This window comes from Paroedura picta, chromosome 1 (assembly GCF_049243985.1).
Source record: "Paroedura picta isolate Pp20150507F chromosome 1, Ppicta_v3.0, whole genome shotgun sequence".
Lineage (NCBI taxonomy): Eukaryota > Metazoa > Chordata > Lepidosauria > Squamata > Gekkonidae > Paroedura > Paroedura picta.
The window spans coordinates 183090638-183118510 of NC_135369.1; the positions used below are offsets into that span (position 1 = coordinate 183090638).

General features: G+C 47.0%; 1 long non-coding RNA gene across 1 annotated transcript in view; it reads left to right on the forward strand.

The window, feature by feature from the left end:
- The window catches only part of LOC143826177 (uncharacterized), a 35589-nt gene extending 13166 nt beyond the window's left edge, over positions 1-22423 (forward strand). The window contains exon 3 of the long non-coding RNA XR_013227028.1: positions 22380-22423. This is a non-coding gene — a long non-coding RNA (uncharacterized LOC143826177). The remainder of the gene's footprint in view (positions 1-22379) is intronic.
- Positions 22424-27873: the final 5450 nt, after the last annotated feature.

Consider the following 27873-nt stretch of genomic DNA (forward strand, 5'->3'; position numbering starts at 1 on the left):
AACAATCCGCTCAATGTCTAAAGAATCCAGTTAAACAGTTCCTGCCTGAACTCCTGAAGAATTACTATCAGAGTTATGCATGAGCTCACTCCCTGACATTGTGTGGCTGGCTCTACCTCTTCCGGCCACCATTTTGTAGTTGCACCCACCAAGCTTTGTCAGGATTCCAAAAAGATGTCTGCAGGCTCACAAAGTTTGAAGCCCTCTGGGATAAATGTTCACTTCCCAATTGTCTCTTCCACACCAGAAGATTCAAGAGGGGAATGACTAGGAGAGTTGAATGACCCGGCAACTTCCAACAATGCGTAAATCCAGCCTCCTCCCAAACCCACTCGCAGATAGATTTTTTTTAAAAGAGGAGCTTATTTTTAAGAGTCATTGTACCTCATGATAATTACAGCTAACATCCCATATTCAGCTAGGTTGTGCCCCTGTGGACAATGCTGTATAGAATCAATTGCACACGTTTTCTTCCATTGTCCATTTTATTCTTCGATCCGAGCTAAATTTCTTAACTCACTGCTGTGTAAAAGAGAACTGCATTCGGATGAACGTAAGATCCAGTTGACATCCCATGATATAATTGAACCGGTTGCAAAGTTTTTATATCTTGCCATGAGAAATCGTGAATGTATTATGTCTTACTCTAAAACATGATCTTTGCCTTTGTTCTCACTAGCAGTGGATCCTTTTGCACTTTCCCTTCTTATATTGTTCTTTTATATGCTATTAAAGGCTTGTTGTTGTTGTATGATGATTACAGCAGTATTGATAGATGTCAGCCACAAGTTCTGGAAGGCTTATCAGGACTATTTTGTAATGCAGTGTGCAGAGCCAGGGGGAAGGCTGCTTGGGAGCACCGACATGGGATAAAAAATCTGGAATGAGTGTTGCCTGTTCCCTCTCCCATGAATTAGGTGATTTCCACCCTCCTTCCTGTTGTACTGAACGTCTCAGGATGCCTAGACATTGGGGGGGGGGGATGCTACATCATTCAAGTGTGTACAGGTATCATTGACTTGAATGGGATACCTCTCTTTGACTGTTTCTGCACTGGAGGCTTCGCACCAAGCTGCAGGCTAGAATTTGAGTTGGAGCAGGTTGCCTCACCTCTTCTTTATTCCATTTTTAAAATATATATATATATTTTATACTGCCACTCTTCCAGTGGACTCACGGCGGTTTACAAGAGATAAAAACAGTAAAAATACAATAAAACCCCATAAAACACCCCTTATGGTGTTTTGGACAATATAATTCTTGGGATGTTTATTTACTGCACTAAATATCACACTTTTATGATGGAAGAAAGTGCTACTATAATAACCAAATATCCCAATAGACGTTTCTGACTCTAGGAAAGTTGATTCCTAGACACACATTAAGTAGCAGTCACATGCTGTGAGGAGGGAGAACAACTTTGTTCCTTCCTCTCTCTTCCATAAGCAAAAGTCCATTGATGGGTAAGCCAGCTGTGTGGGTGGAAGAGAGATTGCCCCTCCTTTCCCTCAGCCTTTCATGCAGTCCACTGATCCCATAATAATGTCCACACCAGTATTGCAATGCCAAGGGCCATTTCCCACGGCTTAAAAATAGCACAATGGTTGCTAATTGAAAACGCTACTAATTTGGCATTACCCACGACGTCGTAGACAATCTGCAACACTCCTGAAACCGATCAGCAATAAGCGCTTCGTTTTAGCGCTTTCAGGGGAATCCAGAAAAGTGGATTCACCCTCCGGATAGCGATACACTCCTGCAACCAATCTGCAACACTAGCGCTAAAGACCTGTGCGTTACCATTGTTGCTGGTTCTTCAAAGTCCCTCCCCCTGGCTCTCTCCTCCAAACTTCCGGCGAAGCGATCGCCATTTTTTTTTCTCAGAGCGAGCGGGGATAAACGCACCGGCGAGCCTCTTTCTGTTTAGAGGCTTCCCTGGCTTCAGTCCTTCACCTTTAGTCACTAAGCACAAACCACTTAAAAGCCCGTTTGCTGAAATAAAGTCCCTTTATTTTTTACACATAAATTCAGCCGAAAATCGAGCCCGTGAGAGGGGGGGGGGGAATTTTTTTTTATCACTCGAGGCAGCGTGCAAACGATCATACAATCAAATGACAGCTCACATTAGGCAGCTGGATGGGTCTCTCCGTAGCAACGAATCTACACAGATTCGTTGCTATGGGTCTGTTTTTTTTTTTAAAAAAACCTTTCTTAAAGGGAAAGCGGCTGTTTGGGAGCATGCTAACGGCTGCCCATTGGCTGCTTGACGGCCAGGGGCGGGACGAGCTTGGCAATAGCGCTTCCTTTCTAGCGATTTCTGCCGAGACCGGAAGCCTGTGGGAAACGCTAAAAAATGCAACTGATTCCACTACAAAGCCAGGTGTGCAAAACGACGAATTCCACTATTTTAAATGGCGATTTTTCATTCCGCAAACAATTTGCAACAAAGATCCCCGTGCGAAATGGCCCCAAGAATCTGCTTTAATGGCTGCTGCAGGGAGAAGAAAGTAGGGAAGGTCAGTGACCACCAGCACCGTCCACTGACCAATTGCTGGATTAGGCTCTGTCTCTGGACCAGCCCTGGGGAGAAAAGAGCAAATAGAAAAGCTGCTCCTGGGACTTTTTCCTTCAAGATGAGCCTAACCTGGCAATCCGAGGTGGGATGAAAGAACAGGGCAACAAAGTAATGCATAAATGCAGCCTCTACAACCACCACTATATTGATCCATTACATGAGAAGTACCCTGCTGGATCAGACCAGGGGTCCATCCAGTCTACCATCCTGTCTCATTTTGGTGCCAGTTTGGTGTAGTGGTTTGGAGTGCGGAAAGTTCTTTAATCCTGTGGCCACCACTACATCCTCTGAAAGCATGCCCCACATCTGAATCACTCTCTGGGTAAAGTAGCATTTCTTTTTTGTCCATCCACAAAATGGCGACCTCGGGCAGTGCAGCCAACTCTAAAATCTTGGGGAATTATGTAATGCTTAGAGTGCTTAAAGAATAAAACAGTTTTTAGTAACAAGAGAGAAAACAGCAGTGTATAGAAAGAAAGGGAAGAGAGAGTCCCACAGTCTAGCTGATCTGTTCTGCAGAATTCTGTCTGTTCATTATGGGGGCAAGCAGGGAGGAAGTGTCTTCACAGGAACAAGAAGTCTCCAGTGAGCCAGTCAGGACACTGGAAGAGATTATGTGACAAATTCCAGAAAGTTCTTAGTCTAACTATGCTAAATACGCATCTTCTCTGATGCCCTCTGTAGGACACTCTTCATATTCTGTTCAATCTGCAAGACACCCTGGTGGAGGTTAGAGTCCCCTGCCATCAGGCCCTGCTCCACAGCCCCTAATCAGCTGACTGGTGGTGGGGGGGACTTAGCTGGAGAAAGAGAAAGGCCCAGGCCTCCTCACTTGCATTTCACAGGAAATGACATCATCACACTGGTGATATCCAATAGATGTTCTGGTATTTAGGCAAAAACTCTGTGGTAGAAGCCAGTTTTACCACATAGGTTGTCTGGGCCTACTGTGTCCTACAGCCCTCCCAGGACTCCCGGCCAGGAGCCCAGACTGCAGCCCCCCTCTCCGCAACCAACAAGGGAGACCCCAGCCCCAACTCCAAGTCCCAGAGGCCCAACACAGCAGGACTCCTTCACCACCAGGACCAGCTCTGCTGCAGGACAGAGAAGAGATCTCCCGATGGTCTGATGAGGCTGTCAGGGAAGCAGACATCCCGGTGCAGGGGCCCCAGGAGCAGGAGGGACCGAGGTTTTGCCCAGATGCCAAAACATTGCCTGGACGTCACTGGTGTGATAGCATCACTTCCTGTGCAGCCTCAGTGAAGAGGCCTGGGCCCTTTTGTATCCAATACGTTTCCCGCATCCTCCCCCCACTGGTTGCCAAGATCAAGCCACCCTGACTACTGGGTAATGACTGAGTTTGTTCTTCTAGGGATGCCAGCCTCCAAGCAGGATCTGGGGATCTTCCAGAATTACAGCTCATCTCCAGACAACAGAGTGGATTCCCCATGGAGAAATGGATGCTCTAGAGCAGTGGTCCCCAACCTTTTTATCACTGGGGACCACTCAACGCTTGACAATTTTACTGAGGCCAGGTGAGGGGGGGTAGTTTACTCCTCTACTCTCAACGACTGCCCTAACGCTCTCTGATCGCTATGGTAATGTTTAAACATCCCTTCAAAATAAGATACAGACACACCACAACAATGAACATAAGGAACATTTTATTTTCATGGAAATTTTTAACTCATGACAATGACAAATCAATGGGAACCCTGAGCTTGTTTCTCTGCAACGAGATAGTCCCATCTGGGAGTGATGGGAGACAATGACACCCAAAGTGTGTTGTAAGGGGCCGGGGGGGGGATGAAGTAAAGGGCCGGGGGGGAGAGAAGGCGTCCTTCGCGGCCCACCTCCAATTAGTTGATGGACCACATGTGGTCCACCGCCCACAGGTTGGGGATTGCTACTCTAGAGAGTGGATTCTATGGCACTGGATCCCACTGGGGTACCTGTCCTTTCCAGGCTCCATCCTCAAATCTCCAGGAGCTTCCCAGTGACCTGAGTCAAGTTCCCCCACTCCTCAGTCTCCTGCCGGTGGTCAGTGGGGCTTTGGCAGCCCTATATTCACCAGCTTGACTCATGAAGCCTGGCATTTCAGCACCAAAGCGGTCTCCTGAGCAGGGTCACTGATGCAGTTCATTGACTGTTTATGCACTGGAGGTTTCATGCTGGGCTGCAGGCTGGAGTTTTAATCATGGCAGGTTGCCCTACCTCTTCTTGGACCCACACAGGGGACCATTTGGCCTGGTGCACCTCATCCGCCCCCGATTTGTGCTCTTGCACGGGAGCTGAGGCAGTGAAGTTCCCAGTGTATAAACGGTAATTGTGAGTCCTTGATTCAATAATCTCCCCCGAAAAAAACGGGAGCAACATAGTTAGTCGCGTGCCGCAGAAACGAATTACTAAATACACAAATCGGGGCCATGCCTGAATAGCCAATGTGCACAGCCATGACCAATTGTTCCCTTTTGTGAGCGTTCGTGAGCTGCCTCTCTTTCTTTGCCTTGATCCTATGCATTGAAATTTGCTCTTTGTTTCAGACTGATAACCCAGAGCAGTGGGGTGGGAGAGCCGACGCTTCACCGGATGACAGAACGCATTATAATTGGGGGACTGTGAAAATGGGTTGGAAATTGAAATGTGACGGCGGCACGGGCATCATCGCCCAGGTGTCATTGTCTTCTGGCACGGGGAAGGGGTGGGCAGAGGATGTTGTGAAAGCGGCAAAAGGAAACGAGCCTAGAAATGACGTTTGAATTATAATTATGAAATTCGCCTTTTGAGGTAAAGAAAGGCTCTCCTTTGTTCTCTCAACGTGTGCAGAGGTATTGGGAGAGAAGAGCCTCCTGTCTCTCAAAGCTTGAGTATCCCTTTCTCCTGCCATACTGAGGGAGGGGATCTTGACAACCGGGCAAAGACAGAGTTGCCTGTTCCCCCCTGGACAGAGGCAGAGGGGTCAGCTGGCCAGCGCCTAGAGCAGGGGTAGTCAAACTGCAGCCTCCAGATGTCCGTGGACTACAATTCCCATGAGCCCCTTCCAGAGTTTGCTGGCAGGGGCTCATGGGAATTGTAGTCTACGGACATCTGGAGGGCCGCAGTTTGACTACCCCTGGCCTAGAGTTTTGTGGTGGGGCCTGGAGAACAATGACTGCTATGGGGTACAAGGCCAAACAGTGCAACTTCTACTGTCCAGGGGAACGAAGCTCTATAGTATGGAAGATTTCACCAGGCCCAAAGTGTAAGCTGGCAACCATATTATTTATTTGATTTATTATATTTATATACTGCCCTCCTTGGGGCTTAGGGCGGCTCACATAGAGCATGGGAATCAGTATAGCACAAGTCAAGTCAAGTCTTTATTATTATGGTACTAGACCAGGAGTCAAATTACAAGATACATAAAAACATCTATCAGTATAGCACAACATGGCAACATCAAGTAAATATAACAATAGCAGTAGTGAGTGATCTTGCAACAGTTCCAACAGCATTTTCATGCAACAATTTCAACACCAAATTACGATAACGTTGACCTGTTGACTGCTGTCCCGTAGGTTGCTTGAGTCAGGTTCCATTCATGGGGAGAGGGTTTCTGGGGGGACCAGCAGAAGATGGCGGTTTGGTTGACCTCAGCCAAATGGCTGACGGAAGAGCCCCATTTTGCAGGCTTTGCAGCACTGCGATAGCTCAGGCTATTAGGGTGTACTTTACTATAGAATCATAGAATCATAGAATCATAGAGTTGGAAGGGGCCACACAGGCCATCTAGTCCAACCCCCTGCTCAACGCAGGATCAGCCCAAAGCATCCTAAAGCATCCAAGGGATCCATTACTTAAGGGAGAACGTTTGTTTGACCCTTTATTTGATCATCATTAGAATTTTCTGTGCTTGGAGGGGGCAGGTTCAGAACATAATGACAATCCTCCAACTTCAGAACCTTCCTTCCTTCCTAAGGAATCTTCTGTTGTGAGGAGGGCAAGCTGAGTGGGATGAAGGCTTCAAAACCAGCTCAGCAGAGTGGTAGGATATATACCCGTACCAAAAACAGCCAGATCCATCCATGCATACAACTCATTCAGTGTTCTGTCTTCTGGATAACCATTTAGGTTGCTGAAATATCTGGAGATCTTGGGGGTGGAGACTGGGGAGGGGAGGGAGCTGAGCAGAGTGCAGTGCCAGAAAGACTGCCCTTCAAAGCCACCATGCTCTCTAGGGGGGACCTGATCTGTCTAGTCTGGAGGTCAGCTGAAATTCCAGGAGACCTCCAGGTCCCAGATCTGCAAGCAGGCTGCCATCTTACTCCTGTGCAAGTCCATCAGAATCAGCACAATGCCTCTTTGGCTCTTCTGGGACTCATTGAAAAGAGATTGGAAACAGACAGGATTTCCTGGGGTGTCTGTCAAGCCACAGAGCCAAATGAGGATTTAATGCAGTGCTTCAGCGCTACACTGGAAACAGAAAGCCACAGAGCCAAACACAGATATATATTTAAGCAGCATTATATTTTCAAAGTGCTGCAGTGGATTTGTCTACATTGATTCTTTTTATGGGACCGTCACTATTAAGTGATAGTGTTTATTCTGTAGGTCCGCTATTTTTTTGATTTTCATTTTTGTATATTGTTCATTGTGGAGTTCATGTTTCTGATAATGTGGCAGGCCACGGGTGACCTTGGGCTAGTCACAACCTTGTTAGAGCTGTTCACACAGAGCACTTCTGTCAGAGCTCTCTCAGCCCCAACTACCTCACAGGGTGTCTGTTGTGGAGAGAGGAAGGGGGTTGCAAGCCATTTTGGGACTCCTTTGGGAACTCAAACAGTTCCGCAGGGCCTGCAAAAGGGAGCTCCTCTGCCAGGCATTTGATTGAGGTCAACCACCACCACTGCTTCCTCAGCCTCCCTCCTACAACCATCATTGTGGATGCGCCCACCCACTGGGCCATCAGTAGAAGAAGAAGAAGAAGAGTTGGTTCTTATATGCCACTTTTCCCTACCCGAAGGAGGCTCAAAGCGGCTTACAATTGCCTTCCCATTCCTCTCCCCACAACAGACACCCTGTGGGGTGGGTGAGGCTGAGAGAGCCCTGATATCACTGCCCGGTCAGAACAGTTTTATCAGTGCCATGGTGAGCCCAAGGTCACCCAGCTGGCTGCATGTGGGGGAGCACGGAATCGAACCCGGCATGCCAGATTAGAAGTCCGCACTCCTAACCACTACACCAAACTGGCTCCACACCAAACTGGCTCAGTAAGCATTGATTTATTGTTCTCCTCAATGTTCTACTGTTCATAATGTTATAGTTATTTTTGTATTATTATTTACTGAGTTTTGTATCATTTCTGTTTGATGTAAACCGCCCTGAGCCTTTGGGCAGGGCGGCATATAAATATAATAAATAAATAAATAAAAGTGGGGTATAAAACCAACTATTCTGCTGATGCTGCTTCCCTCTGTCTTGCCTTGTGTCCCACCTGGAAGCTGGCAACCCCAGCAAGCCTGCTTCTGCCCGTGGGCGCTTCCATTCCGCAGTAAGATAGGCTTCTCCTCCATATGCTTGCTTGAGAGCAGAGGCAAGGAACTCATGAATCACCCCTCCAAAAAAAGGACCTAATTTGTAGAATGTATCCCGCACAAATTCCGCAGGGAGAAAAACCTCACAAACGTCTGTTTGCAGTTCCACGTCCCTCTCCTCCTTTCGTTTCTAAAAGAGCTACAGCATTTATAGCGCAGCGCTCAACTCGCAACTTCTAGTTAAGAACCACGGCCTCTGAAATTAAAATGATATTTGAGACATAAATCGTGTGCGCTAACAACCATCATTAGCGGAGCCAGCCAGAATCAACAGACACGGCTTGTTTTCCGCGCGGTGCTTTCTTGGAGGCCGGTTTACCCGTTTTCCAGAGAACATCTGTGCAAATGCAGAAGGGGAGAGGGAAAAGGCTAGCAGGAACGCCAGCCGTCAGCGGCTCGGTGTGTTATAAATACATTATTACTTCATTGTAATGGCATTACAGGCCCTGGCTAGACTTCGCCATGACTTCACTTGCGGTGACCTGCTCTCCGTGAATGAGCATTCGAGATGTGTGCTACTTCGGCATGTGGGAAGCAAAGGGAAAGGGACAACGAGAGGAATCCGCTGTTCCATTCTGCCATCGTGTCTTCTGAAGAAGCGGGGCCAGCGTTCGGCCTACCGTGACCCCGTGAAGCTGCCTTAAACTGAATCAGACCCTCGATCCATCAAAGCCAGCCCTGCCTGTGCAAATCAGCAGCGGATCTCCAGGGACTTTTTGTCATCATCTTGGTTCTTCTAACTGAAGATGCCAGCAGAGGACTTGCTGGGGACTGAACCAGGGATCATCTGCATGTCAAGCAGATAGCCTGACAGGGGGCCCTAGCTCCTCTCAGGGAGGCAGGTCCACTGCTGAGACCCAGAGCTTCAGACCCTCCAACACCACGTATCTCTCCTGCCACCTGGTCATGTGATTTCCCCTTATTTATTTATTTTTATATTTATATACCGCCGCTCTCAAATGTCTCGCGGCGGTTTACAGAATTCATGAAAACAATAAAATCCCGTAAAAACCCATTAAAACATAATTAAAACTCAATATCACGATGGCGGATAATAAATATCTAACCCACTCCCCTCCACCCCATCCAGCAAAGGTCTATTACTCTCTATCTGGGAGCGAGGGGCGTAGTTGGTTTCCTGTCTGACCACTCATGCTTCCAGCTTCCCAGTACTGATGGGGGCCTTGGGCCAGTCACAATTGTTACTGTTACCTGCTACCATGTGTTAATTGTATCCTCCGTTTTCTGTAAACCGCCCTGAGCCCTCGGGGAGGGCGGTATATAAATTGAATGAATGAATGAATGAATGAATGAATGAATGAATGAATGAATGAATGAATGAATGAATGAATGAATGAATGAATGAATTCATTCATTCATTCATTCATTCATTCATTCATTCATTCATTCATTCTCCAAGACAGCTTGAAGTCTCGTCTGATGGCGTCAGCCAGGCCAACTGCTGTTATGCTGGTGAGGTCATTCTCCCCTATTTGCACTATTAAAAGGTTGGGGACCCCGGTGCAATGAATGGCCGTGTCCAAATCATTTAGCAGGGATGACCAACGCATTCCTCGATGGCCTGCCCAGGAGATGCGACAACGACCCTGCAGACCACGGTTATTGTTCCAACCGGATCTCACTGTGTAACGTGCAGCCCAATGGACAATACTGTGCCCGATAACCAGCACTTTCTGGGAACCCTGGTCCAGACCTGCAACGTGGAATACGGCACATCCGGCTTGTTGTACAACGGTACAACTCATCATAGCAGCAGATCTGGGCGCACATACTTCTTATATGCAACTGAACGCCACCGTCCCAGTGCCCTTATTTCATCCGGAGGCAAGCCTAAAGCAGCCGCTTCAGTTGCCGCCCCAAGGCGAAATGAATGGGTGCCAAATTGCTTTGCTGGTAAACCTAGCTGGTGGAGTGTGCACCTTAAGACCAAGGAAGGAAAGGAAGGAAATTGTAAACTGCTATGAGACAAATGAGGCCTGCTGGGTGACTTTGGAGCAGTCACCATTCTCTCAGAGCTCTCTCAGTCCCACTGATCTTATAAGGTGCTTGTTGTAGGGACAGGATGGGAAGGAGATTGTAAGCTACTTTGAGACTCCTTTGGGCGTTGTGGCCACCCCGGCTGTGATGCCCTGACACCAGAGGGTACTATGTAGGTGGCAGCTGACCCGTCTCTTCAGGGTCCAAACAACACAATCTCCTGGAGCACCCAGGAGACCCAGTCAGGGCTTTCCTGGATGGCAAGCAGACCAGCACCAGCCAGCCTGAGCAGACCAGCACACAGCCATATTATATGAAAACCGTGGACAGGACCCCCTCCAGCTCCTGACTCTGCTCCTGAATCTGGTCTGTGTTTTGACTCTCTCCCTGGCTTTCGACCTCAGCTCAACTTGACTCCGATCCCCTCCCCACTTGCTGTGAACTCTGTCCCCCTTGGATCCTGACCTCCCGGACTGGACTCTCAGCGTAGACCTCTGTCTCGGCACAATCACCCAGCCGAGTACATGCAGCCCAGTAGGGCAGCACAGTTTGTCCTTACCACACAACATGGAGCAGAGTCTTGCAGACTTGCTAGCTAGCAACCAAACACTGGTGGCACAGGTGCAACAGCTGAATGTGGCTGAAGCCGCCCTGCAGAAACAAGCCACCACGCCAGTCATTTCTCCAGTGGTACTGCCAGCTGCACCTCCACTGTGTCCTCTCCAAGGTCTGAAGAAGTTCGATGGGCAGAAAAAGGACTTTCTTACCTTCCTGGTTCAAGTGAAACTCTTTATCAGCAGCCAAGCCGGGAAGTTTCCAGATGACCAAGCCACGCTCAGTTTCCTGATAAGCCTCCTTAAAGAGCTGCTAGAGCCAGAGTTACCCAATTTCACAGGAATGTATGCTCCTTTCAGAGACGCCCAGAAGGTGACTCAAGCAGCACTCAGCATCTGACAGCTGTGGCAAGGGGATTGGTCAGTTTGGGACTACATGGCTGAGTTCCAGATCTTAGCCCAGGACCTAAATTGGAATGAGCCCACCCTGGTCAAACAATATGTGGCTGGGCTGGCAGATGAGTTCTGGATCATGTACAGGGGTCCCACAGGTTTACCAAGCTGCATTCAGAATGCGGTATGGATAGTTTGAATACCAAGTCATGCCGTTGGGCTTGTGCAATATGCCTATTATGTTCCAATGATTTTTTTTATCTATAACAAAAAGGAGATAAAATACTGACCTCAGTCAACACTTGACTGCCCCCCCAAAAGGGTCAAAATAAGGAAAATGTGTTCAAGCTTCTAAAGGGTAGAATGAGCATTAGTGCTCCCCCACATGCAGCCATCTGGGTGAACTTGGGCTCGCCACAGCACTGAGAAAGGTGTTCTGATTGAGCAGCAATATCAGGGCTCTCTCAGCCTCACCCACCTCACAGGGTGTCTGTTGTGGGGAGAGGAAGGAAATGCAATTGTAAGCCGCTTTGAGACTCCTTTGGGTAGAGAAAAGCAGCATGTAAGAACCAACCTTCTTCTTCTTCTACTGTATATTTTAGGCTCCTTTACATACATTGATATAAAATGTTTAATATTTAGGACACTACCTCTGAAAGGAAAGGAGAAGAAAAGCTATGTTATAATATAATATAAATCAATTGGGGAAAACTGTTTCAAGAAGCTTATAAGCTTATTTACTAACCAATTCTATGGACCAGAAGGCCAGATAAAATTCTGAGGCCTCTTATGTGTCTAAAGCAGGCCCTGGTCCAGATGAGTACCCAGCATATAAGCATGTGATTATTAGAAATTCCCCTGTGATATTTATAAAGTTACACAGCAATATAATGCCCAAGAATAACATCAGAGCCTGGTGAGTGTCCTACAGGAGCCAGCCCTTCTCCAAAGTATGCTGGGGAGGAATTCTCTTACTCTGAATCCAAGTTAACAGAGTGATGCAATCAGGCATTGTTCCCAATTGAGGGAGGAGAAAAATCTCAGTATGCAAGGAGGAGGGGGAAGGAAGATATATCCAGAAAGAATAAATAAATAGAATAAACAGAACACAGAAACTGTTAATAAAGTGAGAACATGTACACTATTGTACACTTTGCCAGTCTACATCTTCATTCAATCCGAATGGCTGAAGCATTTTCAATTTGTGGATCCAGAAGGCTTCTCTCATTTTTAGGCATCTGATCTGCTTGGACCTGTTCCAACACCCAGAAGTGTAGCTGGTTCTCTTGATGCCCAAGGTCAATCCAGTGTTTGACCAGAGGGGCGTTTTTTTCTTCGTAATCTGATGCAGCTGGGATGCTCACATATTCACGTTTTAATACTACTGCTAGTATAACTATCATAGAATTTTTCACATGGGCAGGAAATTCCATAAATTACTGATTTGGCGTTTCAATTTACATATGACTTGATATAAAATGTATTCTTACCCAAAGAATTCTGAAACCTATCAGTTTTAAGACTTAAAGCACAAACAGAACATCTCTGACATGCATAATTTCCAATAGGAAGGGCTGCATAATCTACTCCTCTATGTGTTAGAAGAGTTGGTTCTTATATGCTGCTTTTCTCTACCAGAGGAGTCTCAAAGCAGCTTACAATTGCCTTCCCTTCCCTCTCCCCACAACAGACACCCTGGGAGGGAGGTGGGGCTGACAGAGCCCTGATATTACTGAAGAAGAGGAGTTGGTTCTTATATGCCACTTTTCTCAAAGCAGCTTATATTTGCCTTCCCTTTCCTCTCCCCAGAACAGACACCCTGTGAAGGAGGTGAGGCTGAGAGAGAACTGATATCACTGCTCGGTCAGAACAGTTTTATCAGTGCCGTGGCGAGCCCAAGGTCACCCAGCTGGCTGCATGTGGGAGATTGCAGAATCAAACCTGGCTTGCCAGATTAGAAGTCCACATTCCTAACCACTACACCAAACTGGCTGAGAAGATGCTAGCGTTTGATTATTATATTCCTTACCTGCTTTTATCTCCCATCAAAGGCGAGTGGTACTATCTGTATTTTTTGTTTTGTTCTTGGGTATTAGCTGTGTTGATCTGTTGGTATTCCTAGCCTTATAAAATGCCTGTTTAATGATCTTATGAGAATAAACCTGTTTTAAAAACTGGATAGTGAAATCTGAAATCTGATTATAAATTACAGTTCCTTCTAATCCTCAACATTTGTAGGCATGGTAGATTTTTCTTTAGGTGTTGCGGGGTGAAAACTATCCCCCACTAAAAAGGAATTAACATCTGCAGGTTTTTTGTACAGACCTGTGTGTATGTTATTGCCAATCTTTTTAACCTCAATATCCAGAAAGTTAATTTTGTTGTTATTATATGACATCTCAAATTTAAAGGTCTCATGGATTGTATTGATATAGTTACCCAATTCCAAAAGAAGATAAATCTGGTTAATGTAGCTCAAAAAATCCATGGTGTCCTTTAAATAGGTGTCAATTTTACGGATAAAGGGTTTTCAGGAATTCATCCAAGTACATGGCCAAATGTTCTAGGATGCAGCCTTATCCTGAAATTATAGGTCTACCAATAACTGGGGTCACATTTTGTGAAATCTTAGGTAACAGATAAAACTGTAGTGTTCTATTCTCAGATGGTTGTAAGAACGCATAGGTGGATCTATTGAGAATACCCATCAGTCAATCTTCGTCTAAAAGCTAAAGGTAAAGGTATCCCCTGTGCAAGCACCAGGTCATATCAGACCCTTGGGGTGGCACCCTCTAGCGTTTTCTTAGCAGACTCAATACGGGGTGGTTTGCCAGTGCCTTCCCCAGTCATTACCCCCCTTTACCCCCCCCCCCCCCCCGCAAGCTGGGTACTCATTTTACCGACCTCGGAAGGACGGAAGGCTGAGTCAACCTTGAGCCGGCTGCTGGGATTGAACTCCCAGCCTCATGGGCAGAGCTTCAGACAACATGTCTGCTGCCTTACCACTCTGTGCCACAAAAGGCTCTCATCTAGGACAATAGTAATATCCTTGTTAATCTTGTTGATGGGGTCCTCAGTGATAGCACAGGAGTGATTCTTGTTATTCTGTTGCCTCTGTGCCTCAATTATATAATCACGTTTATCTCAAACAACCACTGTTCCCCCTTTGTCAGCAGGTTTAAAAACAAGGTTTTCCGTGGCTACCAGTGTTTTCAGGGTTTGTCTTTCATTAGTATTTAAATTGTGTCAGACAGACATATCAATCAGCTGCAATGTGTCAATATCCTCAAGCACCAATTCCTGAACTGCTAGAATCCTGGGATTCTGGGTAGGGGGATTAAAGGTTGGTTTGGGTTTGAATTTATTCTCAGCATCCTGAGTCGATTCCCCTTTGTCTATACAAAATTCAGCCAGCCTAATTTTACGAAAAAGATGTTGTATCTCTCCCATAAGCCTAAAAGAATCATGTTTTGGTGTAGGAACAAAAGAAAACCCTTTCTTCAGAACCGAAATTTCAATATCAGAAAGATGGCTGTTTGAAATATTAACTACTTGTGCGTTCTCATGAACTTGCTTATCTGATTCACCCTGAATTCTAGAATTCTGTGCCTCTCCCCTGTCCTGTCTAAGAAAGCTCTGTTATTCGAGCGGCCTGGCAAAGGACTGGTGGAGTGTTTGAAATTGTTTCGCCTAGATTCTTCAAAGGAAGTTTGCTCCCTTGAGCCATATTTATCAGTCTCTGAACTTGTGTTACACATGGTGTTAGAGGGAAGGTGGCTGTATGCCACTTTGAGCCTCCTTCGGGTAGAGAAAAGTGGCATATAAGAACCAACTCTTGTTCTTCTCTTCTAAAAGAGACTGGTTTCTTCTTAGGGGTAACCTTGGTGTGTCTGGACCATTCATACATCTTATTCTTCTCATAATCCTTTAAAACTCTCTGAAATTTTTTGAGTTTCATCTCCTTGAGTATATGAAACTCTTTCTATACTCTTATCTTGAGATGCCAACTTATCATTTAAGATTGGTTCTTTAATGGTTCTTTACATCTCACTTTTTAATATTTCCATATGTTGTTCCATTTCATTGATTTCTGTTTGTTGTTTCAATGAGGAGAGTCATTAAATCAATAGAGCACTTGTTTAAGATGGCATACTATTTGCCCTTACAATCCACATTTTGAGGAAACCTACCTGGGCTGAATCTGCACTTACTTTGTTTACTCCATTGTGGATCCTGCTGAATCCAAATTGATTTGAACTTGGGTCTTCCTCTTTCCCCCCCCTCCCCATTGAAACAGAGAAGTGTTCTGCACATGGTTAGGGGAGTTCAGAAGGAGAGGGGGGATCCAAGCACAGCCAGAGCCTCTTTCTTTGTTTTCTTGATGGGGGAGACAGCAGAGGAGGGAGAAAAAAAAAACACAAGGCCAAACTCTAACAACAGAAGTTAGGGCTTCTGGGGCTTCTGCAGAAAGAAATTAGGGGCTTCCCCTTTAAGGAAAGCTTACAGCCTTGGCCAATCAGGCCTTCTTTACCATGGAGCTCAGCAACAAACTCGAAACAGGCACTGGCTCTGCATGTTTTCTCATGCTTTCTCAATCTGATTCTTCAAATATTGAGGGTTATATCCACTCTAGGATATTGCAGGATAAGGTGGGGTTCCTCTGGATCAATCATGCTTGTTGCAGATGGAAAATTTAAATCAGACAAAATCAAAATGGAAATCGCATTCAGTGGAGATGGCAGGGACTGAATCAACCTGGGATTGGAATAAAAGCTCAGTCCAGACTCCACCCAGGTGTCTTCCTTATTCTAAGTCCCATAGGTATTATTTTGTTTCTTAAATAATCTCCTAAGGCCCCTGCATGAGTGCTAATTTTCATCTTTTTTAGATTCAGTTTTATTAACCACATATTCAGAAACTACATTGACCAGTTCATTGTCATTTTTTAGATGACATCTTGATATTCTCACAATTGCCTTCCCTTTCCTCTCCCCACAGCAGACGCCCTGTGAGGGAGGTGAGGCTGAGAGAGCCCTGATATTCCTGCTTGGTCAGAACAGCTTTATCAGTGCTGTGGCAAGCCCAAGGTCACCTAACAGGCTGCATGTGAGGGAGGAGTGGGGAATCAAACCCGGATCGCCAGATTAGAAGTCCACACTCCTAACCACTACACCAAGTTTGCTCTCATTAGCATGGCTGCATCCACAACAGCAATAGATGGTTAAAATGTTGTAGCACTACGGAGATGTTATAGCACTACAGTGATCTAGCATTTTTTTAAGTGATAAAAAGCCCTCCAGTATAGAGCTGCCAACTCTGCATTGGGCAATTCCTGCAGATTTGGGGGTGGAATCTTGGGAGGGCAGAGTTGGTGGAGGGAAGCAGCCTCAGAAGGGTATAACACTATAGAGTCCACCTATCAAAGGAGCCATTTCCTTCAGATGGACTGATTCATGTATTCTAGACATCAATTATAATACCAGTCCCCTCCCCCTGGGCCACATATATTTATTTGTTTTATATATGTACTTATCTCCCACCCCTCTCAGGGCAGTTTACACAATTTAAAACAATAAAACTAATAAATTAGTCACCGTACAACAAGGTAAAATTAAATTTAAAACAACTGCAGTGATTTCTATTGCACCAGACTTTGCTGATGACGATTCAACTGCCCTGGCCAACCTGTCTGTCTGTCTGTCTGTCTGTCTGTCTGTCTGTCTATCTATCTATCTATCTATCTATCTATCTATCTTATATTTATATACCACCGCTCTCCAAAGTCTCGTGGCGATTTATAGAAATTCATAAAAACAAAAAAAATCCCATAAAAACCCATTAAAACATAATTAAAACACAATATCATGATCGCGGATAATAACCCACTCCCCTCACCCCGGCCAGAAAGGTCTATTACTCTAATTGAGGGACTTGTTGGTTTCGGCTAGAGATCCACAGCTGACAACGCCGGGAGTCATCCTGGCCTCAACCATATGCTTGACGGAAGAGCTGCGTCTTGCAGGCTCTGCGGAAAGCTGACAAATCCTGCAGGGCCCGCAGCTCTTCGGGGAACTCGTTCCACCAGTTTGGGGCCAGGGCTGAAAAAGCCCTGGCCCTGGTCAAGGCCAGGCGTATGTCCCGGGGGTCCGGGACCACCAGTAAATTCATACCCGCAGAGCAAAGAGCCCTGCGGGGGGCATAAGCGGATTTAACCTGGGGTTAAATAGGAGAAATCAGGAGGGGACAGAGGACTGGGGGGGGGGGGCGGAGCGACCCTACATCCAGGTGGAGAAAGTGTCAGTGTAGGTGGGAACTTCAAAGTTGTTAATCTCCCCTGCCCAGTCAGCTTCCTAGTACTCCTGTGCTTTTTTCTGGAAAGATTGATCCACATTCAATTTGACAAAGCATCCTGAGTAGGGATGGGTACAAACCAGCTCTGGAACATACGTTTGTGATGAATTTTGCAGATCCCTTAAGGTTGGGCATCTGCCAGGGCCCAGAGCTTCTCTCAGGGTACACTGCCCCGGACCCCCAAGTCCCCTCTCTTACCTGCCTTGCAAGCCTTTCCCCCACTTACTGACTTGTAAAGCTCCACCTCCAGTGCTCCAGACTGCTCACCTCTGTCACAGAAGAGTGCAGTGGAGATGCAAGCAGTGCTGGTGAGGTCACAATAGGGCCACTCTCAGCTGCACATAACCCCCAGCACTGCTGAGGAAAAGGCACACAGGTGACTTGTGAGTGTGGGCTGGACTTGAGTTCAGGTGGCAGGTGGAGGAGGGGAAGGGGAAGGTACACCCCTGAAGCCCAGGGTCCTTCAACACCTGGAATCCACTGAGTTGCCCATCTCTAAGTGGCAGCAGGAGATCTGGAATTAACTGATCTCCAGACTAAAGAGATCATGTCCCCTGAAGACAATGGTTGCTTTGGAGGGTGGACTCAATGGCATTAAAACCTGCTGAGGTTCCTCCCTTCCCCTCCCAGAAGAAGAAGAAGAAGAAGAAGAGACTCCCTGAAGGAGTTTCAAAGCAGCTCATAGCCGCCTTCCCTTTCCTCTCCCCACCACAGACACCCTGTGAGGGAGGGGAGGCTGAGAGAGCCCTGATATTACTGAAAAAGAAGAAGTGTTGGTTCTTAAATGCCGCTTTTCTCTACTCGAAGGCTTAGTCCATGTTCACTGAGTCCCCCAGATACGTGGTGGTAAGAACTATTCTCTTGTTATTTGCTTCATTTAAGATTGAATCATACATTCTGCTTCAGAGAAAATGCCTTTTGGGATATGACATATGCCACAGCACTTTACAATGCTCAATTGAGCAGGTTTGTGCCACTGATGAAAAATATATTGAAAACATGCATCAACCGGTTCACATTTTGGCATCTCGAATGGACTAGAATGTCTGTAGCCCAGCTGTCAGCTTTTGCTACCTGAAAGTTGTCAGCCATACCCCAGGCAACTCATGGTTGCCAATCTTACATTCATGGACCCGTATGGGTGCCAGAGTGGGGTGGTGGATAATCTGGAGAGCCTGGTTTGATTCTCCACTCTTCCTCCCCAGGCAGCCAACCTTTGGCCAGTCACAGTTCTTTTAGAACTGTTCTTTTGGCAGTTCTGTTAGGGTTCTCTCAGCCCCACCTACAAGTTGCCTGTTCTGGGAGGGAAAGGGAAAGCTGTTTATAACCCACTTTGGGACTCCTTCAGGTAGTGAAAAGTGGGGCATAAAAATACACTTCCTCTCTTCTTCTCTTCTAATCCAGTTCACAAATCCCTTTGTGTAATAAAACCTACAAAACACAGAATAACCTGTCCATGTTAGTAATGTTCCTAGTCCTTCTTTAAAGGTGGATAAATAGAGAGGAAATCACGTCTATGTCCGTGCTTTCCCTTCGTCTCAGCATAGAGAAATCAGAACAAATGGAGTCTGCATAAGATTTTTTTTGTAAAGAGAGATTTCTGGCACTTTTCAGTGGATGGCTGTTCAAACAGGGACACTTGTAGCACTTCAGATAATTCTGCTATCAAATAACTCTCCCATGGTGAAAGCTTTGAGGTAAAAAAAATGAAATAAAAAAATTAGCACTTGTAATAACAAATTTGGGAGAGGATTATGCTGTCATAAACAGACCCAGCAGGGGTTTCAACTGCAGTCTGAAGAGAAAATTAGTCCTGAAATGTCCCTCTGGTTTCCCTTTGCCAGAGATTTGTGGCAGTTTGAGAATAGCCGTCTGGCTGATAATCCCATGCAAATTCTAGTTGTTCTGCTTGGAAAGCTTACTGATTCAGGTTACCCTATTTTGAAAAGCAAGTAATAGGACATATTTCTTGACCAACGACTTCAAACAAACGATCACTATAGCAAATCTCATTTTAAATACCCCTGCTATTATACCCCTACTGCCAGCAGACGCAAATGTGCATGTGCAACACTGCCCCGCATGTGCATTTGCGCCAGCAGGGGGCGCTAACTCGAATGTGCAGAGTTGCCACACATGCACGTTTGCACCAGCAGGGGGCGCAAACGCACGTGCTTGGCAGCTTTGTGCATGCACGTTTCCATCCGCTTCGCTCGCAGCCTGGCGAGCTTCTTGCTGCGGGGGGCGGGGAGAGGCAGGCACGGCCGCCGGCGGCCTGGTAGAGAGGCCTTTGTGGCTTGGTACCGGGCTGCAGACCAGGGGTTGATGACCCCCGGCGTAGAGGATTTGATGCTGTGCTTCCCCCTGGATTTGGCCTGGGGCTGGTTACCCCGATCCTTCCCACTACCGTACTTGGCCTGCTTCCCCCTGTCCACCCCAGATTTTTGCTCCCACATAAGTGGGAACTTCCTGATTCAAGTCATTGTCACATGGTAAAAATGCTTCTAACAGCATTTGTCACATTTGAGCAACCCCCCTTCCCACCCACTGCCCTTCCGAAGCTAAGATCGTTCTGGTTTTCCTTTTTTAAAAGTCGACTTGAATTGCGTTACAACACAATTCCACTATAATGAAATCCCGACCCAGTCCCCTTCCCCTCCTTTCCAGGGGACTTGAACGAGCCGCAGCAATGGCTTCATAGAATCATAGAATCATAGAGTTGGAAGTGGGATGCAGCTCACTGATCTTGTGCCCCTGGATGGGGCCGGTTGGCAGGGCAATCTCACAGCAGGTCAGTCCCATTTCCGACTGCCTTGGAGTCTTTAGCTTCCTTGTCACCTGAGTCTTCAGACAATGGAGATGCCAGGTGCTCTACTAAGGGGGTTAGGAGCACCCTGGCCAATTTGCAAGGGGGTTTCTTGGCTAATCTGTCAAAGTAGTTGCAGAGCTTCCACACCTCAGCGAGGACCCCCAGAGCAGGCGTAGGGGCTGCTGCTCCAACATTATCTCCACCACCCAAGGAGGCCACAGCAGCAGTTGCAGATGCTGATGCAGTCCCAGTGGCTGCAGTTGTGGCCAAAGATGTCACTGGCATTTCCCTTTCTGCCTGCTGGCCCACACCGGGCAAACTCCTTAGCCTTCTCCTCGTCATCCAGGAACATTGCTGCTAGTGCACCCAGCATGTCATCCATCTGGGACTCGAACTCCAGCCGCAGCTTGGAGATTTTCCAATGTACCATGGTCTCCTGCTCCCAGTGGCTACAATGTCCTGGCACTTCCCAATCAGCCAGATCTCGGTCATAGGTCATGGACATCCGAAGCTTTCTCTCCTCTTCTGCAGTCACAGCACTTTAAGCAAGAACACCAACCAGAATTCTTCACTGAGAGAGACCAGCTGGGATCCCAGCCTGCTTTGAGCCCATGTGGGGTCATAGCTAAGAGGGGCAGGATATAATCAGTCACAGATCTCTCAGAGCTCTTCTTACAGCACAGTACACTTACTGTTATTCTGAGCAGTCCTGCCAGAGCTTTCTCAGACCCATCTACCTCAAAGGGCGTCTGTTGTGAGGAGAGAAAGGGAAAGATGGTTGTCCGCTGCTTTGGGACTCCTTTGGGAAGTGAAAAGTGGGGTATAAAAACCAGCTTTTATCTTCTTCACTGCAGCCAGGATGCGCTGAGGAACAGAACAGGGTCAAGCAAAGATATCCATATTTGAGCCTCAGAAAAAAATAATATTTAGGTCAGTGAAGGACATTCCTTTGGCTAAGGATTCCAAAAAAAAAAAACCCTCCCTCCAAGAAGTGGTTCTTCCATTTGGGGGAGATCTGAGATTGTGGGAAGCTTTCAGGTTTCACTCAATGGAATTAGGAGTGCCACCCCCCACAGGGGAGCAGAGGATTCTCTGGAATTCTCCAGAATTACAGCTCATCTCAGGGATTCTTTGTAAAATGGTTGCTTTTGAGAGAGGACTGTATGGCATCGTACCCTGTGAAGGTCCCTGTCCACCCCAGGTTCCACCTCCAAATCCCCAGGTGTTTCCCAACCTGGAGCTGTGAGTCCATCCCCCTACCCATTCCCTGGTGACTGGGAGGAACCTGGCGACCCTGGATAGGATACAAGCCACTCTGTTTTATAGCCGGCTTCAAACATGGTTTCAGATCCTTGCTTGATGTACCCTAAATTATTATCACTAGGGATAGGGAAGTAGTCCATGTTGCCATAATCACACTAATCATGGCTTAAATTAAACCCTGATTGTACATCACTCTTGAACTGAACCCCTGGGTCCTGGATATAGCCATACGCATGGCTCCTATTTCCTGCTTATGGCCAGAGACCTCCAGCCAATCACAGCCTTTCTTCACACATAGGCAAGTGGAAAGTGGACCCAAAGGGGTGGCCTGATCATATTGAGGAGAAAAATTAAAAAGAAAAATAAGGTGCCAACTATTGACAGGAAGTTCTAACCATAGAGTTCCTGGGGATTCCTAGAGCTACCTGTAAGTGATATGGATAGCTCTAGTAATCACCAAATCTCTATGGCAAATTCGAGCTACCCTTACTAGAACTTATTCGCTTGAGCTACTCTAATTTCTGAGTAGCTCTAGGAATCCCCAGGAACTCTATGAAGCAGTCTCCCACTGGGGCCTGACAACTGTAGCCTACGTGTGCGCACACATTGTACATGATTTCCCGCACTGAAGCGCTCTGTTTGAATTGGCTGTTTCTTGGCTGTTTCAAGGAGCACAATGTTCTCTCTTCCCCACACCATTCTCCAAAGGCTGGATGGAAACCTTTTGATGGTGTACATCCATTTTTTAAAGGAGAAATACAAATAATAACTAACAGGAGGAAGTGAAACATTTTGAACTGATACAAATGTTGAACCAGCTATAAAGGACTCTGGCTTTGTTTGTGTGTTTGTTTTGATTTTAGGGCCAGTTCCCCAGCTGGTGAAATTTAGTATAACTCCTATGAACCGCATTGGAACCGGGCCAGTTGGAGCAAGCTGAAGATTGTAAAGATTGCCATGTAAAAGATTTCAAATGGAGATTTTTTTTCCTTGCAGCTGCATACATTCAGTTCATTTATCCATTACTAAAACTATAAAGTATGTATATAAAATCATGCCTGAACCTTGCAGCTTCCAGTCGTGCTAAGAGAAGGAATTCATTCCTGGTCCCGGGTGCCAGTTATTTTCTTTTCCTAGGCATTTCCGGGCTCCAGTAAAGCACAGACACATTCGATTACACAACCAATAGGGCAGGGGTCTCTGAATTTTTTGAGCCCGCAGACACATTTGGAATTTCAGACACAGAGTAGTGGGTGGACCCCCACAATGGCTGCCACAAAATGGCTGCTCAAGAAGGTTCAGCCAGTCACAAGATGGCCGCCATGGCTTACAAGATCCTTATGCTGTGACGGCAGCTGCAGCCAAAGCAGGGTTCTTAAAAAATATGCACAGCCAATCACATCTCCAAGGGCCAATCAGAAGTCCTGGTGGGCAAGAGCCCCATTTGACCCTGCCCACTCTCTAAAAACACTTGGTGTCAACAGCTGCCATGGCAGCCATGGGCACCATGCGGGGGACCCCTGCTATAGGTAATGGCTGTGAGGAAGCCTTGGGAAAGTTCTCCCCCTTCCCTGTGTAGGCAGTTCTCATGTGCTCACTCCAGAACCAATATGGGACTAGTTTTTATCTCCCCGAAATGTTTGTGCACTAGATTATTATCATGCTCATATTTTTATTCACTTGCTCCATACTTTTTCTGGACAAAAGGGCTGTCTGGCCTTTGTACTGGCTAGGCCACAGCTAGGATGGGCAGACAGAGGGTAGGTGGCTCAATGGAGAGATCCTGGAGTTCTTGTACCATGACAGGCTGTTCCTGAAGAGACCCCATCATTTATTGCATGGCAGGATGGGACAAGAGGGAATGGCCTTGGTGCTGAGCAGCAGCATTGGAACCCTTCATTGGCTGCCTGAAAAGCATGAAATTGCAAAAGCCAAGCAGTTTAAGCCCTGGGAAGAAGGAGGAGGAGGAGGAGGAGGAGGAATTGGATCTTATATGTCACTTTTCTCTACCCAAAGGAGTCTCAAGGCGGCTTACAGTCACCTTCCCTTCCTCTCCCCACAACAGACACCCTGTGAGGTGGGTGAGGCTGAGAGAGCCCTGATATAACAGAAGAAGAAGAAGAATTGGTTCTTATATGCCGCTTTTGTCTACCAGAAGGAGTCTCAAAGCGGCTTACATTTGCTGATATTCCTGCTCGGTCAGAACAGTTTTATCAGTGCCCTGGCGAGCCCAAGGTCACCCAGCTGGTTGCCTGTGGGGGAGTGCAGATTCAAACCCAACTCACCAGATTAGAAGTCTGCACTCCTAACCACTACACCAAGGTGGCTTTCTTAGGATTTGGATGGGAGATCACCATGGAAATCCAGGGCTAGCCACACAGAGGCAAGATATAGCAGACTGCCTCCTCCCTGATCTGGGTGACCCAGGCTAGCTAGATCTTGTCAGATTTTAGAAGCTAAGCAGGGCCAACCCTGGTTAGTGTATGGATGGAAGAACATCAAGAAACTCCAGGGTTGCTATGCAGAGGCAGGACATGGCAGACCACCCCTGCTCATCTCCTGCAGTTCTCCCATCACCAGTTCCATCCAAGAGTTTTGTGTTCATCTGGGGAGATACTGGGGACAATGTTGTCATATTTTTTAAAAATCATCCTGCAAAACAACCAAATTTAAAATTGATCCATGCATATCAATAGGCGACTGTTAAACTTTTCTATTTCTGATGAACAAATACTTCCCTTTAATAATCATTATTTTAAGACTAAAAGCATAACTTGCTCATTCATAAGATCAATGAACACACGGATTTCTCTTAATGTTCTGTCTCTGCCGAAACAGTGTTTACACAAATGCCATCAAAAATCGATATGCGTCTGTTATTTCAGTTGATGTTCCACTGCATGATATTCAGCAGTGAAAAGATTTGTTTCCTCCTGATTTGGTAGAATAGCTAGCATCATTAACTGTCCTCAAAATATCACCTGCATTAAAATGCTGTAATATAACTTTAATTGGGTGAATTCATAATGTATTAATCAGTTCCAAGAAAGACACTTAATTGAATGGCACCCTGGAAATGCAGATTTGCATCTGCATTTCTGCTGCAGGGTTGGATCAAGATCCAGGCAACTGGAGCCCTGCTTTGTAGCACTGCGGCAACTTTAGGATTTATTGAATTTCTTAATCTTTAGTACCCACTGACTCTTTCCCTGGTGCCTGCCAAGTGTCCCTGGGAAGTTGGCAAGGTCTAGGGCAGAGGTAGTCAAACTGCGGCCCTCCAGATGTCCGTGGACTACAATTCCCAGGAGCCCCTGCCAGCATTCGCATTCGCTGGCAGGAGCTCCTGGGAATTGTAGTCCACGGACATCTGGAGGGCCGCAGTTTGACTACCCCTGGTCTAGGGTTTCCAGAACCCTGCCAGGGATGGGGTTTCCCCCACTTTGGAGGCCCTCCCCCAGGAGCCATTCAGCCAGCTGCTGGGAGACTGAGTCTTAAACTTCTGTGGCTGGTGACACAGTGACATCACTTCTGGTGCGTACAGCAAGTGATGTCATCACATTACCGCTGATGTGTGGATTGCTCTGGTTTATGGGCAAAAACTCTATGGTAAAACCAGCTTCTGCAGTAGAGCTTCCCCTAGCATAACAGGGCTTATGTGACCTGCAATGTGATGATGAAACCTTCGGTGCACTCTGGAAGTGACATCAATACATCACTGGTGACAGAGGTCTCAGTTTGATGCTTGAAATTTTCACCCTACCCCCCTCCCAGATGGTAACTAGCAACCTTAGCAAACCAGACAGGGTTTTTTTTTTCCCTCAGGGTTTTGATTGGTCCTGGGAGATCTGATGGGGTGTGCAGATTTCAGCAGTTTCTACCACTGCACAAAGGTGGAAATGAAGGTATGCTGTGGCAACCATAAGATAACTGGCTCCACTTCCTGCACCAGCCATTTTCCTGGCAGCCATTTTATGGCTTCATCCAGCATACTATATCAGAATTCTGAGGTGCTTATGGGCTCAGAAAGGATGGGGACATACCACCCCACAGTAGCGATCCCAATTCCCTGGGTATGCAAGGAAGAGACACACGAGGCAAATACTGACACATCCCTTCCTGCCCACCCACTCACAATCTACCTGAGTTCATTAAAAAAAAAGACTTTCTGTCAGATGACTATCTAACCTCTGCTTAAAAACTTCCCAAGAAGGATAACCAACCACCTCCCGAGGAAGCATGTTTCACTGAGGAACCACTATAACTGTCAGGAACTTCTTCCGGATGTTTAGCCAAAAATTCTTGTGAATTAATTTCAACCAACTGGTTCTGGTCAGCCTTTCTGGGGTAACAGAAAACAACTCCCCTCTACCTTCAAGTATCTGAAGATGGTTATCATATCACTTCTTAGTTGTCCTCTCTCCAGGCTATAACCCAAGGCTTAAAATATAGCTTCATTAAAATCCAAGTGTACATTCATACTAATGCCACCATGGGCCAGACACTTCCTATTATGCACAACTGCTGAAACGGCGGCATGGAGAATGCGGAGGAGGAAGAAGCGAAGCAAACCACGGGACGGAATGCAACGGCGGCAAAACCGAGAGTATCCAACTATGCACGCAGCTACTCCGGAGCCGCTTCTGGTTGCGCCCTGGTCCCGGGAAGCTCCACTTTCTTCTGCATCTCACTAACGCGGCTTTTTTGGCGGCATACGTTGGCTCTGCGCCCGGTTGCCGCCTGCAGCGTGCATAATTGGTGCCATTCCACCCCAAATGCGGACCTTCCACTCCGTGCATAATGGGCCATTGAGAAAAGTGGCAACCAACTAAAAACCAACTCTTCTTGTGAGTTTCATCAGCAGCACATTTTAAATCACTTTTCAGGAGATGGTCTATCATTTTGTCTATGGCAAGGCGGTCTCTCACCTTTAAATTGTGATCACAGCCTTCATAGCTCTTAGGTAGAGAAGCAAGAATAATATTTATGATTAATTCTTAATAATTAATAATTGCTAATTATTAAGTCCATTTTCCTTAAGCTGCTCGGAATATTCCAAAAGCAGATTTCAATGCTCATGCAAATCCTGTCCTTCTAGTAGCCTCATGGTCAATAGCTTTAGATGGAGAATTCTCTGGGATGTTAAGGAATTGGTTTTATATCTTGCCTCTAGTTTTTCTCACAGTTAAGTACATTCTTGTTTCAGAATCTTTCAGGATCCCCACTATTATGTGAATAGTGCAGCATTATCAGTTTTAAACAGTTTATATCTTGGGGAATCCTCCCTTGGGAAATCATCCTTTAAGGCAGTGGTCCCCAACCTTTTTCCTGCTGGGGACCGGGGTGGAGAGGGAGACCCGGGGACTGGGATGGGGGAGAGGGAGACACAGGTACAAGTGTGCCAGCATCCGCAAACCAGCAGGCGCACCTCCCTCCCCCCCTGCGGTGCAGCACTTGCTGCGCTGGGAGTGATCAGCTGCCTCCCGGCGCATCGAGTGCTGGGCTGCGGCGGGGAGGTACCGGCGCCGACACGCCGGCGCCCACAAACACACAGGCTCGGCAGGTCTATTCCTGTGTGTATGCAGGCGCTAGCACCTGCAAAGACCCACTGGCTCATGGCACACACGCCTCCCCCCGCAGCGCGGCGCTCACTGTGCCAGGAGGCGGCGATTGCTCCTGGCACAGCAATCATGCCCCGCGGGGGGAGAGGAACGCCTGCCGGTGCACCGGCGCTCCGCCTCCCTCCCCCCTGCCGCAGCCCGGTACCAAGGCCTTCATGGCCCGGTATCGGGCCACAGCCCGGTGGTTGGGGAACACTGCTTTAAGGTATGGTCTAACTACTGCATTTCCAGTGCATTCTGGACTTTAAATTTCCAGCTTATGAAAATATCTTTACTCAGATTGGGAAGGGCATGCATTGCAGTAGGGGCTCTTCCCCTTTTTTGTCCCCTTCTAGCCACCCTAGCACAGGGAGGGGCTGGGCCTTCCAGGCTCGGCTCTTCCTGTGTACATGGGCTTGCCCTGCCCTGGCTGCTGTTGGTGGCTGCCGCAAAAAAGGGAATGCTGAAACATCAGTGTTTCCTATCTGTGGGCCATCAGAGACCCTACTGTAGGCCAGGGCCAGGAGGGGGCTGGGATGATGGCAACATCATGAGCAAGCGGGATTAGCCCCACTGCTATGCCACCGCCAGCCCTGCCTTTCCTCTGTGAGAGTCTAAAATGGATCTGCTCACAGCAGCTAAGAAACCAAGGGAGGAAGGAGAATTCCCTTCTCTTCCAGTAACAGTTGCTTACATAAGACAAGACCTGTACTCAATGGAGAAACAATAGTTTAACATACCAATAAACAAATTGCATGAC